This window comes from Drosophila tropicalis, unplaced genomic scaffold, assembly GCF_018151085.1.
Source record: "Drosophila tropicalis isolate 14030-0801.00 unplaced genomic scaffold, ASM1815108v1 contig_443, whole genome shotgun sequence".
Classification (NCBI taxonomy): domain Eukaryota; kingdom Metazoa; phylum Arthropoda; class Insecta; order Diptera; family Drosophilidae; genus Drosophila; species Drosophila tropicalis.
This window is the reverse complement of record NW_027172907.1, coordinates 4,489,177-4,501,753: the sequence shown is the minus strand read 5'-3', so window position 1 is coordinate 4,501,753 and position 12,577 is coordinate 4,489,177. Positions and strand designations below refer to the sequence as shown.

The 12,577-nt window shown below is 32.7% G+C and overlaps 1 protein-coding gene across 1 annotated transcript in view; it reads right to left on the bottom strand.

The window, feature by feature from the left end:
• The window catches only part of Oct-TyrR (Octopamine-Tyramine receptor), a 44,527-nt gene extending 35,612 nt beyond the window's left edge, over positions 1 to 8,915 (bottom strand). Inside the window, 1 exon segment of the mRNA XM_068286213.1 lies at positions 8,294 to 8,915. The gene's annotated coding sequence lies outside the window, so the exon portion shown is untranslated.
• Between the last annotated feature and the right edge of the window lie 3,662 nt (positions 8,916 to 12,577).

The following is a 12,577-nucleotide window of genomic DNA, read 5'->3' as shown; positions in this document are numbered from 1 at the left end:
TCTTTCTCTCAGTTCTTGGCATCTCTCTTAATTTTAGACTTTCCCTTACTCCTTACTCCTGTCAATCATTATATATGTTTTCCATCTACTGGATTTGGATAATTTTTAGACGAAAGTTAATGAATTTCCATTTTTGGCTAGTCCCCGTTTCATCTTCATCATCCTCATCATTGAGCTAAATTTCTTTTGCCACATAAAAGCAATTAAGTCCTTGACGTACGTGTCGACCTTCACTTTCCCTTTTCAATCTGGATTTTTTCTTTATTTTTGGTAACAAATTTTGCCAACGCGTTGGCTGTATCGCCGTGTGCGTTTTAGTACCCTAAAAAAGAGCTCAGCCAAGAATGTTCACGAATAGAGTAAATGTAGTGTAATATATAGAATGAAATTTGTTGTTGTGTAGCCAGTTTTTAAATCACATGAAAATTAAATGTAAAATCAAATATTTACATATGTATGTACATTGTACATATTTATATGCATCGGCTGCAGATGTTGATTTCGTTTAATAAAAAAAGAATATTTTGTATATGCAAATTTTTCATAGCTGTGCCCAAGCCAAAGGTATGCAATTAAAATGAAAAGCGAACATTTTTTTCTTCTCTTCTTTTCGATGGCAATCAAAAATCGCTACCTTTCATCACTTTCATATATACATACATATATACATGTATATTGGGGTCCAGGGATAATATAATAAGTCGTCCTTTCCTTTTAGCCCTCTTTGGGTGTGGTGGTGTGGTGTAGTGTAGTGTATCCCCGCTCCTTTCCGACCTTTTAAGCTGCAGCTGAGATGCCTGATGGGATGCCTTTGACTGCAGTTTTGCCGTTGCCGTCGTCGACATATTGTAAGTCCCTACCCCCCACCAAAATGCCAAAAAGAAAAAGAGTGAAAAGCAGCTGCCATCAACCATGTACAGCGTGTGAAAGAAAGAAGGGAAAAGAAAAGGAGGAGAGGTGGCACCAGAAGCGAAACAGAGGAGAAAAATGAAATGGTTAAAAAATAGGGAACTGAGTGATGCAGCAACAATTTTTTTTTTTTCGTGCGTTTGTCGCAAAAAAAGAAAAGGAAACTACAGTGAAGAGTGATCAACAAAGAACATAGAACTGGCATCTTATTAGTTTTATTAACAATTCAAGTCCAATTATTTGTGTGTTTGTTTATTTCGAAATCTTTATTTGGAACAACCTTAATCTCCATAAGATCCTTGTTTGATTTCAATTCACAAAACATTTAGTAGGAATCAGATATTTCTTATTCATACAAAAAATTATCAATATTAGTTGTTAAACCGTTCTGTTTATGACCTAGTTGCTTAATTAGGCTCTAAATTTCTATAACTTAAATCGAGTTCTAGTGTGTATTTTACAACCGAGAAGATAAATAAGTTGAAATGTGGTTTTAATGAAAATAAAACACTTTGAGAGACTTTTTAGTGATAAATACAGATATTTCTTTTGTTACTCTATGAGTTCTATGAAATATCATTTGTGAAAATTAATTAAGATCAACGAGATTATGTTATCCCAAACGATTTTTTACCATTTAGTCAATTTTTACTGTATCTCTTTTCTGCATAAATTTGTATACATCGTCTCCACTCACCAAAAAAAAAAAAAAAATGAAAAAGAGCATTAAAAAAAAAAAAAGGAAAAAAAAAAATACGGAGAAGTGAAAACGAAAAATTAAAATCTTAGCACAGCAAATTGCGCGCATTGAGGCGACAGACGACGCCTGAAAAGTTCATGGACTAATTGAAGAGCGGATGTCGAGCGGCCGCTCTCGTACAGTTTTCTCTCATTTAGTTAATTTTGTTTTCTTTTTTTTTGTTCGCTTTTTATGCTGATAAATGAATGATTTATGTTTAGGCAAAAAGTGTGTCATAATTAGCATATTATGCAGATTAACAAAAACCAAGCCAAAGGGAAAGTGCCACTGACCTTCAATCTTTTAGCTCTCATCCCATCGAAACTTAACCCCTATCTCTAGGGATAGCTTACTATAAATGCGGGAACTCCCAAAATAAACGGACAAACGGATGGAAATGGATAGAGAGGGAGGAGTCGAGAGATTAAGGGTTAACTGTCAGTTGAGTTTGTATTTTCAATTAACATGCAGCACGCTCCATTTACTCAAGAGTCTGATAAGCGGAAAATAGAAAACATTTTTCTCCTCCATTTTCCCAACTTACTGTACGTTCGCTCATAAGTATGCAATGGTTTTTTGGCTGTTTGCTCTTCTACAATTTGATTGCTTTGTTGTAATTAAAACTTTTTCTTGTCAATGTTTACAATGAGGATTTCTGTAGACTTATGCAAATTGCTATGAAAACAAAAATCTAGAATCAAAAAAAAAAAAAAAAAAAAAAAAAAAAACAAAGAAACAAAACCAACCAAATTGTAGACCGAAAGAGTTTAAGTTAGCTTAAGCTTAAGACCCTTAAGCTATTTACGCAATGCAAAGACCACAAACACACATCAAATATATGTATGTATATACCTTGCTCTTTAGCGGTATATATTTACGATATCTCACCTATAATCCAATGAACTTTAACTGAACTCACTCACAGTTATTGCAGCACGTTCACAAAGTGCTAGAGTGCTTTAGTATGTGCTAGTTGCACTGCCAGTTGACTTCAGCTGAAACTGCTTTGCTTATTATTATGCATAGAGCAGATTTGAGTCAAAGAAAAACTTTTTATGCGATGCTCATTTTTTTTTCTCTTTCTTTGGTTTGCCTTTATGCTATATAAAATAATTTACATCACGTTTACCGTTAGCCGATTGATTGATTAGTGCGATTGAATATGGATGAAAGCTAACCTAAGCGATGCTAAAGTTAATACAAATGAAGCTCTCAACGACATCAAGTGATAAAAGTTTAAAAAAAGTGGCGAAAAACCAACCACTTATCAATTATAATTGTTTTGATAGGATTTGCCATAGATTTCAAATGAAAATTGTATGGCAAACTCAATTAGCCAGCGAACCAAAATGCGGTTCTTATCAATTAATTGCCAGAAAAATACACAACAAAAATTCTAAAGCAGCAATTCATTCATTATAATTTTCAAGTGATTGCTAATTTTAGCAAGTATTTACTTGTTTTTCACAAAATTATTATTTGTATTTTTATGGAAAAGAATAGGCTAACATTTCTATGGAATCAATTATGAATCAAATATGAATGATGGGGGTTAGCTAATTCGATTTATAAAACGACGTATTGAAAAACAAAAATATACACATACATATGTACATATATGTAGGTATGTATAAATCCGTAAAAACTCACTTGAACTTCTTTTGTTCGAGACTTGAGCCAAGAACAATGGAAAATTTGTTTCATACATACATATGTACATACCAAAAGCGTTATGGGGGCGAATGTGGTATGGTATAAAAAATAATAATGTGAATATAATAGGTAATTTTGTTTTGTTTTTGTGCGTGTATGTTTATTTTATGAATGAGTTGTACACACAGCGGGAGATTTAAGAGAAATTGAAATTGCTTGGCAAATGCCTAAGCAGAAAAAATATATATAATTATTGAGAGGCGTATACTTAATATGATCATAAAGTGTTAAAGAAATAAATGTTTAAATTTTTGTTTTTACATATGGAATGAAAAACAAAAGTGCCATAAAAAATGAAACTAAAAAACAAAAAGAAAAAGTAAAGGTATACGCTCAATAAATACTACTCTGTCATATAAAATCTGTCAAATGGGCGTATACGTAATATTACAGAAATGTATTTTTATGTGCTTTTTTTAATGGAATTTTTATGGGAGACTTTAAACATTTTTAAATGAAATATTTTCATTTGTATTTTTCTTTACACCTTCAGTGTTTTTTTTCTTTCTGTTAATTGTTATTTTTATTTAAGGTTCTGTTGCCGTTGTTGTTGTTGCTGTTGTTGTTTGTAGTAAATGAAGTAAGAGTTTACCGATTTACATCAATTTCCATAATAATAAATATCAACCTTGTGCTACTTTGGCATAATTTACTTAAGCAATCCAATTTAATTTCAATCAGTTTCCACTCACCAATCCTCCCTCCGCCCAGCTCCTGTCATTTCTCACTTGGTACGTTTCTCTTCATTCAGTTCATTCACATTTTAACCACATGGGCAACAATGAGAATGAGTAAAGTGAAGTAAGCAAAGTATATAACTTACAAACAAAAAGTGAAAGAGAGACAGATGGAGAGAGAGGGAGAGAGAGAGAGAGGGAGAAAACGAGAGCGATAGAAAGAGAAAGAACAAGCAAGCAGCAAGCTTGCTGCTTACTTAATTTGTATATTTAATTATGTTGAAATTACCATTTTTTAATTGATTTATCAGTGGGCATTTGGTCAGTGTTGGGTGTCATTAATTTCAGTTGCACGAGACAACACAAAATTTGCAACAATTTCTTCGGCCCATGTAAATCATAGTCAATTTAATTGAAAAGATTAAATATGAAATATATCAATATTTAATCGATTACAACGAAGGCAAACAGCACAGCCACATCACATCACATGCAGATTAACTGCATTAAATTGACAGCCGAAAAAAAGAGAAAACAGAAAAATAAATATAAATATTATACTTAAAACCGCCAAAAACTAACTTTAGGGCATCGAAATTTTTATACCCTTTGGGGGACTATTTAACTTCTTTTGAAAACTTGTACGTAAGGTAAATACCTCAACGGAAAATTTACAAAAATCTAAAAGTTTTTAATGGATTCCCCTAAAAATGGTTTAATCTATTAGCTCTGCTTTTCATTGCCTCTGAATAATTATTTCATTAATCTTTGTACATAGAATGAACTGTTTAATGCTTCCACATGGCTTATAATATGTAGCTTATTTTATCTAAATATTCTTAATTTGTCTTTGTAATCAGATTTTGAATTTATTCTTAGGTCACTTTACCCTGTAAAACTTTTTCCTCTTGCAACTGATGACAATGTAATGTCTGTAAGTTGTTTCTGGTATCGAGATCGTTCCCTCGAGTGCTTTCGCTTGGCTATAAACTTATTACTGGTTACAACTTACCTGGCTCTTGTTGTGTGTGTGTGTGTGTGCCCCCATGTACGAAACGGTCATCTATCAATGTTGATATTTAGTGTACAGGTGGTAGGTAGGTAAAGAGCAAGAGAGAATTTCAGTAAATGACTAGTAAAGTTTTTCCAAACTAAATTTTCTGATTTTGTAATAGTTTATTTTACGGCAGTTTATACTTTGGTCCTTTGCTTTTCTCTTCAACTTTATATGATAATGGATAAATTTTCCTTAATTTGCTTATTTTTTTTTGTAAATGCAATAATTAAAGTGTTTGTATTATTAAGTATTGTTTTTATTAAATACAAAATTGGATTTTTGATTGATTCTCTCAAAGAAACCACTGCATTTTGGAATTTCAAAATGTTATTGTTTGTGTTGTTAATCGTTTGGACAACAGAGAAGTTATTAACGGCTTGACTCCAATATATATGGAGTCCTATAAGTAATAAGTTAACGATATTGGATAAAAATAAAGATAACATGTATATAATATTATATATTCTGATAATCAATAATAGATGCAACTAAAAAGCTACAAACTTTAAACATAATTTCATTTGTTCTACATTTTAATTGCATAAGGGACAAATACTTATTTGGCAACTATTAAATTGTATCATTAAAAAACACATACATATATGTACATACATACATACATAAATATACGTATATGTACTTGCCTATATACAAATGTATAAAAATGAGTACATATCGTTTTATTCATTTCGCTCTTTTGTTGTGGTCGCTGTGACCATATGCTTTTGTTTATCAGAACCACACACAACAACAACAACAACGGGCGGAGGAAGGAAAAAAGACAAGCAAAAAGGCAAACAAAATGCTTAAAGAGTTGTCAGTCAGACCATCAGTCCATCAGTCAGTGAAACTGTGAGTGAGTCAGTTGTTTGGCTGATGTGACAGACGGGCAACAAGACACACGAAAAAAAAAAAAATGTATAACCCGAAACGAAAATTGTTGTGAATTATTAAAAATGCTTTCAAGCCGGTTAAACTCTCGAGCCAAATAAATTAAGGTTTAAGTGCAACATCTACGACAAGGATAAGGATTGAAATTTTCATGAGTTTCGGTTCAGTTCGGTGGCAGATAATGTGCATGACTTTTGATTAGATTTTATGTAAATACTTTGCGTGCGGGTTTTTAGGTGGGGTTTGACTCTTTGTTGGTGGGGTTGGGGGTAGAAGGAAACAGACAGCCCAACCGCATCATAAAAAACAGCTGGGCAGAGGGGCCAGCAACAAAACGAAAAAAAAAAAGCAACACCGAAAGGAAAAATATCAAATAAATATATAATAATGTGGCTAAAGCAAAAGTATGGCGCTTTTTCTTCTATTTGTCCGTTCTCCCTCACTCCCTGTCATCTGTTGTTGTTGTTGGTTTTGCTGTTTAAATTGGTATAAATGCGGCACGCGCTGGGACAAACACCAACAAAAATAAAGAAATAATATCAACGGGTATGTGCATAGCAGATTCACAATATTAAGATACCCTTTATCATTAATTGTCATATGTATTTGAAGCAAATTAAATAATGTAGTCAACAAAAATAGTCAGCAAATTTTATTGGCTTGCATCACTTTACTTGTTAACCCTATTAAAAAGCACGCATTCGAGGGTTACAGGATATACTTTACTTTCACCTCTGGGTACAGGGTATGAAGAGGCACAAAAAAATCTCCCAAAAGACTTGCCGCCTGCGTTCCTGCCTCTCCCTTGGTTCCTCATTACCTTTGCTTGTTTTTTTTTTTGTCTCTCCGCTGCTTTGCCTGATTTCGCTGTAAGCAAACCTCAAAAGACGATGATGCTATGCCCCGTCTCCAACCACCAAGCTATTCTACATCATGTGGCAACCACCTTGAATGCTTTTTGGTGGGTAGACCTGTGTGTGTGTGTGTGTGTGAGTGTGAATGTGAGTGTATGTGTGGGTGATGAGTGGATTCCATCCATGGTAGCAAGGAGAGGCAAGTTTGCTTCTCTTACCCGCACTTCTGGGAGCTATGCTGTTTAATTAATTAAAGGTGTTAAAATAAAATAAAGAGTCGCACTTAGCAAATGGTTCGCCTTTTCCCTTTTAACATCTGAAACGTACGACCCAATGTACACGAAAGTCTCTCTGTGTGTGTGTGCCTAATATTACTTGGCAGGAAACCCATAGTTATTCCTATTATTTTCTTGTTAAATCTTGTTAACATAATGTTATAGAAAAAAAAAAAAAAAGTCAATTTATACGTTGTTGCTCTTGTTGTTGTCAGTCGCTTTAACTTAATAATAAATCAAATACAATCTATTTTTATAGCAATTTAGAAGTCACAAGTCATACCCAGTCTAACTTAGGCCGCCCCTCAAACCTTCTGTGTACCCTGTTGACAATTTTGTCACAATCTGCCTATGGGACTTGTTTCATACATATCTTTTAATCAGATCAAATGTACATAGTGGATATATATCAAGCTCAGTACTGTCATATTTATAGATATAATGGAATGTCGTAAGTGTCGTTAGGTTATTTATATAAACTCTTACCGAAACTTATAGAGCTCAAAATTTCGGTATAAAATCTCTCTTCATAGACATTTTTCAAGCAAAGATTCTCTATGTGAAAACTAACGAACATAAATATTCTAATATTTAGTATGACGTAGAACTTGTGACTAATTGTTTTCTAATAGATATCATCTGTATAAGAGGGATTAATATGTATAATGTATGCAGTATTTGTCTCCCTATATAGACACTCTAATTAAACAAATTGTATTCGCAATAGCTTCTGTCATTTCACATGAAATAGAATCACAACAATAACATTTACATTTTCAACAACGTTTTAAGTGATTTGTCTTGTCTCCTGTTGCTTTTACCATAACCGTTTCATATACATATGTAAAGATTTGTATACACTTTGAATATTAATTGACATAAATTATTAGTAGTCGTAGGTCAGCACAACAAGTTTATTTTCATCCAGGTTATTTACAAGACTAATCAAAAATCAATACTTAATGTACAATTTTACAATTTTAGAAAGGAAAAGTGTGTTTGAAATAAATTAATTTTTATGTCTTGCCCAATGTTATTTACGTTTATTGAATTCCTAACGCATTTCAAATTGATCAGACATTAATTTGTTCCGGTGGAACTGTTTTGATTCAATATTATTTCTTTGCTGCACAATTTGATTGCCACAGAAGGATGATGTTTTTTTTTTTTGTTCTTACCTGTTTTATTGCCAATTAGTGTTTAAGTGTGTTTTGTGGTTTGTATCTTTTCTATATAGTTTCTTTGGTTTTCTTTAAGGTTTCCTCTTCTGGGTTTCTTCTGCTCGCACTTGATTTATGTTCTGTTCCTTTTTATTTTGCTATGCAAATTTCATAAACATTTTGCATGACCATTATATATGCATACATATATGATTATTATTTGATTTTATGCTTGACTGGAAATTGTTTGCAAATTTATTTATTACACAAGAATAAATCATTTAATTGGTCAAAATCAAATAGAACAGGAAAAAAAAACTTCATTTATATCAGAAAAAAAATAATGATATATATAAATAACATGTATACGTGCACTTTTCCACTATATTTTTTATTATATTAACGATCGTAACGTCGAATTGTGTTTTTGGTTATGTTTATTTGTTTGTTGTTTATTCAGTTTAATTTGAAATTGTCACTTGAAATTGGCTTGATGGCGGCTTTCGTAAAAGCTGATGGCGGCTTTCCTTTCTTCTAGTTCCTTGGCTTTTTTAACCACAACACAACGTTTAAATTTTTCGGTTGAATATCAGAGACTGTTCGGGGAGAAATATGGTAGAACTGCAACACGTCCATTCACATTGACGTTAGAAACAGAACTGAACAACCATTCAGAAGCATTCGTCCGTCCTTAAACTTCAGTGAATAAACGAAAATGTTTGCCATTCGTGTATCTTACGAGGCCCGAATACCCGACCGACTTAACCATTCGTTTCTCTTTCGGCATTGTCGGTAAAGCAGTGCTAACATTTTCCCATTGTCTCTTAACAAAATATGTGCTCTTTAATGCCAAACTGTTGATTCCTTTTGGATTGGAATAGCACATTTTTTTTTTATTGTTGATGCAATTTCAATTTGATTTCGTTCCGGACTATCATCAAGAGAGAATGCAAGAAAATTTTCGCCTCTATCTGTTTGTCTATCTATGTATCTGTCGGTCGGTCGGTCGGTCTGTCTTTTCCTGATCCAATTATCGGCATCAACACATTTCATATTCATGACATTATGATGACTATATACATAGTATTGTATAATGAGAAAAATGAACTTCTCCTTGACGATAGATTCTCTGCCACTGTGTTGGGCATTGGCAATGACACAACAGATTTCTATTTTCCGAGAGACAACCGACTCTCACATCCATGTCCAAAATAGAAATTTGATGCTCAATTTGTATTAGGCAAATGTTTTTTTCCTGTTTGCGTATATCTTTCTCTATATACATATGTATAAATGGATTATTTAGATAATCATAATGAATTCGCCTACGCTACATACTTTAATTAACTTGTGATTATTTTTTCAATTAATTTAAGGAATACGTTCATATCTGCTATCAATTTACTAGTGCAGTTATGTATTTGTTTTTTTTTTTTTTTTTCAGTCATTTAAACCTACAACTATTACTAATAGAGAACTTCTAAGGATTGAAGAATAAACTAATATTTTTAAATAATTATTCACATAAATCTCTTAACACAAATAAAGTTTTTTCGAAAAAAAGGATATTTGGTAATTTTCCGAAAATTTTGCTTAACTTTACTCAACCTTTAAAATCTGCAACGTTATAAACCAATTTTGAAATCTTTTTTAAAATTTTTCCATAAAATCAATGTATTATACAATGATTGTCGTTAAAGATCTAAGATATGTTACACGGGGGAGTAAATGGATGAACTGAAATTCATTTTGATGTACGGGTCAGTCCTAGTATCGTCCTTGAGTGCATAGCAAATCGATCCTAACCATGTAATAGAAAAAATTTTATGCTAATCTAAAGTCAATAAAGTTAAATTTTAAGGGATTTACCTATTATTTTCATCATGCATAAAATAATTGCATTTTTTCGTTGAGATAGTTTAAAACTTTTAAGGTAGGAAAAATACAATATGATATGCGAATATTTTTCAAGGGAATACTTACCTTAAGGATATTTTAGTACTAGTTGAAATTTAGTTAGTTAAGCTTCATGTTCAAGTTTATTGTAAATAGTTTGTAAATTAAGAGCGAAAATTCCACACACACACACACACACCCAAAGAGTAGAATTCTTTTCACATAATGAAAATTTATAACCAACTCTAACCTGATGGTTTTTCTGTCTGTTCTTTTTTGTTTCCTAGGTGTGAGTGTGTGTATGGCCATTGTCAGAATTCTTCCTGTTGTTTTGTGTCTGGCACTCTCTAAAGCCAATTAAAGTTTTCATAGTTGCATGTCACAGCAAATTATCCTTCCTGCAAAAACACACACACACACTTACACGCATACATATATAGGCACCTATTTGTGTGTGTGTGTGTGTGGTTAGTCACATATACATACATATGTTGCAACAACAAATTGACAAGCATTTCGAAAAGAAAAGAACAAAGAAACACAAAACCAAATGACAAACTATGGCGGTTACAAGTCAAAAATACAACACACAGACACACACAAAATGCACTTGGCCTGCAAGTGGAAAAGTTTACACCAGACACGGAAATAAGCAGGCAGCGAGCCAGGCAGGATGAACAGGACAACTAGAAGGATACAAGAGAGATGAGAAATGAGCAAAAAAGAGACGGGGACTATTACTACTACTACTATGGTTTTTAGGTTAGTTTTGCTCTTTCTTCATCATAAACATGAATTTGAGTTATGGACATGTCCATAAAGTGTATGAGATTCATTTCAACTCAGGGCAGGGCATATACCGTTGCCACAGGGTGTCTTATATTAATTTACATATTTCATTTTCATTCCCATTGCCTGGCTAGACCACATCAAACAAAGTCATTGAAGGCTGACAATATTTTTTGGGTCTGTTTTTGCTGCCTAGTCGTCGTAATACATTTTGGTTTGCATTTTTGTTTCTTTTTTCTTTTTTGCTGGTTTGTTTTACCATTTTCAATCTACCATTTGTTATTAACAGTTCAGTTGGCGCCTGGCAACAAAACCAGAAATAGAAAATAGTTATATGGATACAGAAGAGATTTTTATTATTATTATAATTTTTTATTTTTTTTTTGCTAGATATTCGAATGCGGTTTAACAGCAACAATTTTTTTTTTATTTTTTGAGAAAAGATTTTGAATAAATTTGGTTTCTTGAAGAAAAATGAATTATGCAAAAGTCTAAAGAGCAAAATGTAAATATGTAAAAAGAAAACTATCTATTAATCAAAAACATTATGAAATGAAATACACACAACTCTTAAAATGCAAGGCAACGAATGTCCAATGAAACGGTTCAAGAATTTCGTGTTATTCCACTTAATTATTAGTCATGCATAGACAGAAATACTTTCCGCTGTTTGTTTTGCATAACAAGTAACAAAAAGAATGTATACTTTATCCAAGTTATAGCTCTTTGCATACCAAATGTACAGTCATAACAAATTTTTGCTTTAAAACCGCGGACAAACACAAAAAAAAAAAATGACGAAATCTCTGGCATACTTTTCGGCGCAATGCCGGAAGCGGCCATGGTGGTGGCGGCTTACGGAATGCCATTTTCAAAAAAAAAAAAAAAAAAAAACCAACGAATGAGAATGAGAAAAAAGATCCAACTCATTGGCATATCTACATATTTCTGGTTCAATGCATCAGCAAAAAAAAAAAAAAAAAGACAACACACACACACACGCAAACATACTCAGAAGCCAAAATACACCAAATATCTCTGGGCGATTATGCAGTGAAAACATTGCTGGAAAGAGAATGAATAGAATAACGAGAGCACGAGAGACAAAAGGGAGAGATAGAGGAATACTCCGCAGGCTAGACACCCAAAAAACATTCGAAAGATGCCAATTCATTTGTGCCATAAAGTACAGCAGCGAATGAAAACAACAATAAGAACAGCAAAAGCAGCAACAGCAAACTACAACAAAACGTTCGTTCGTATGCAATAGAGTCAGTCTACTGTATGCAGTAGCCACATATATCTACATATAGATATATACATATATATATGTATATGTGTGTGTGGATATATATATTGGCCGACTATCGACCCGTCTAACTGCCTGTCTAACTGTCTCCCCCTTCCATTGTCTGTGTGATGACGCCATTGTAATTTGCAAATTTTCATTTCACACATTTTTCTTTTGTTTCGCAAAATCTTTTTGTGACTTGAAACAAAAGTTTAGTTTGCCTTTTGGCGGACAATTAAGAATAGGCGAAATTTATATGAATATTCAAAATACTATTCCCTTAGTTTTCATAGTTTTTTGTGGTATTTCAATTCAAAGTTTAGAAC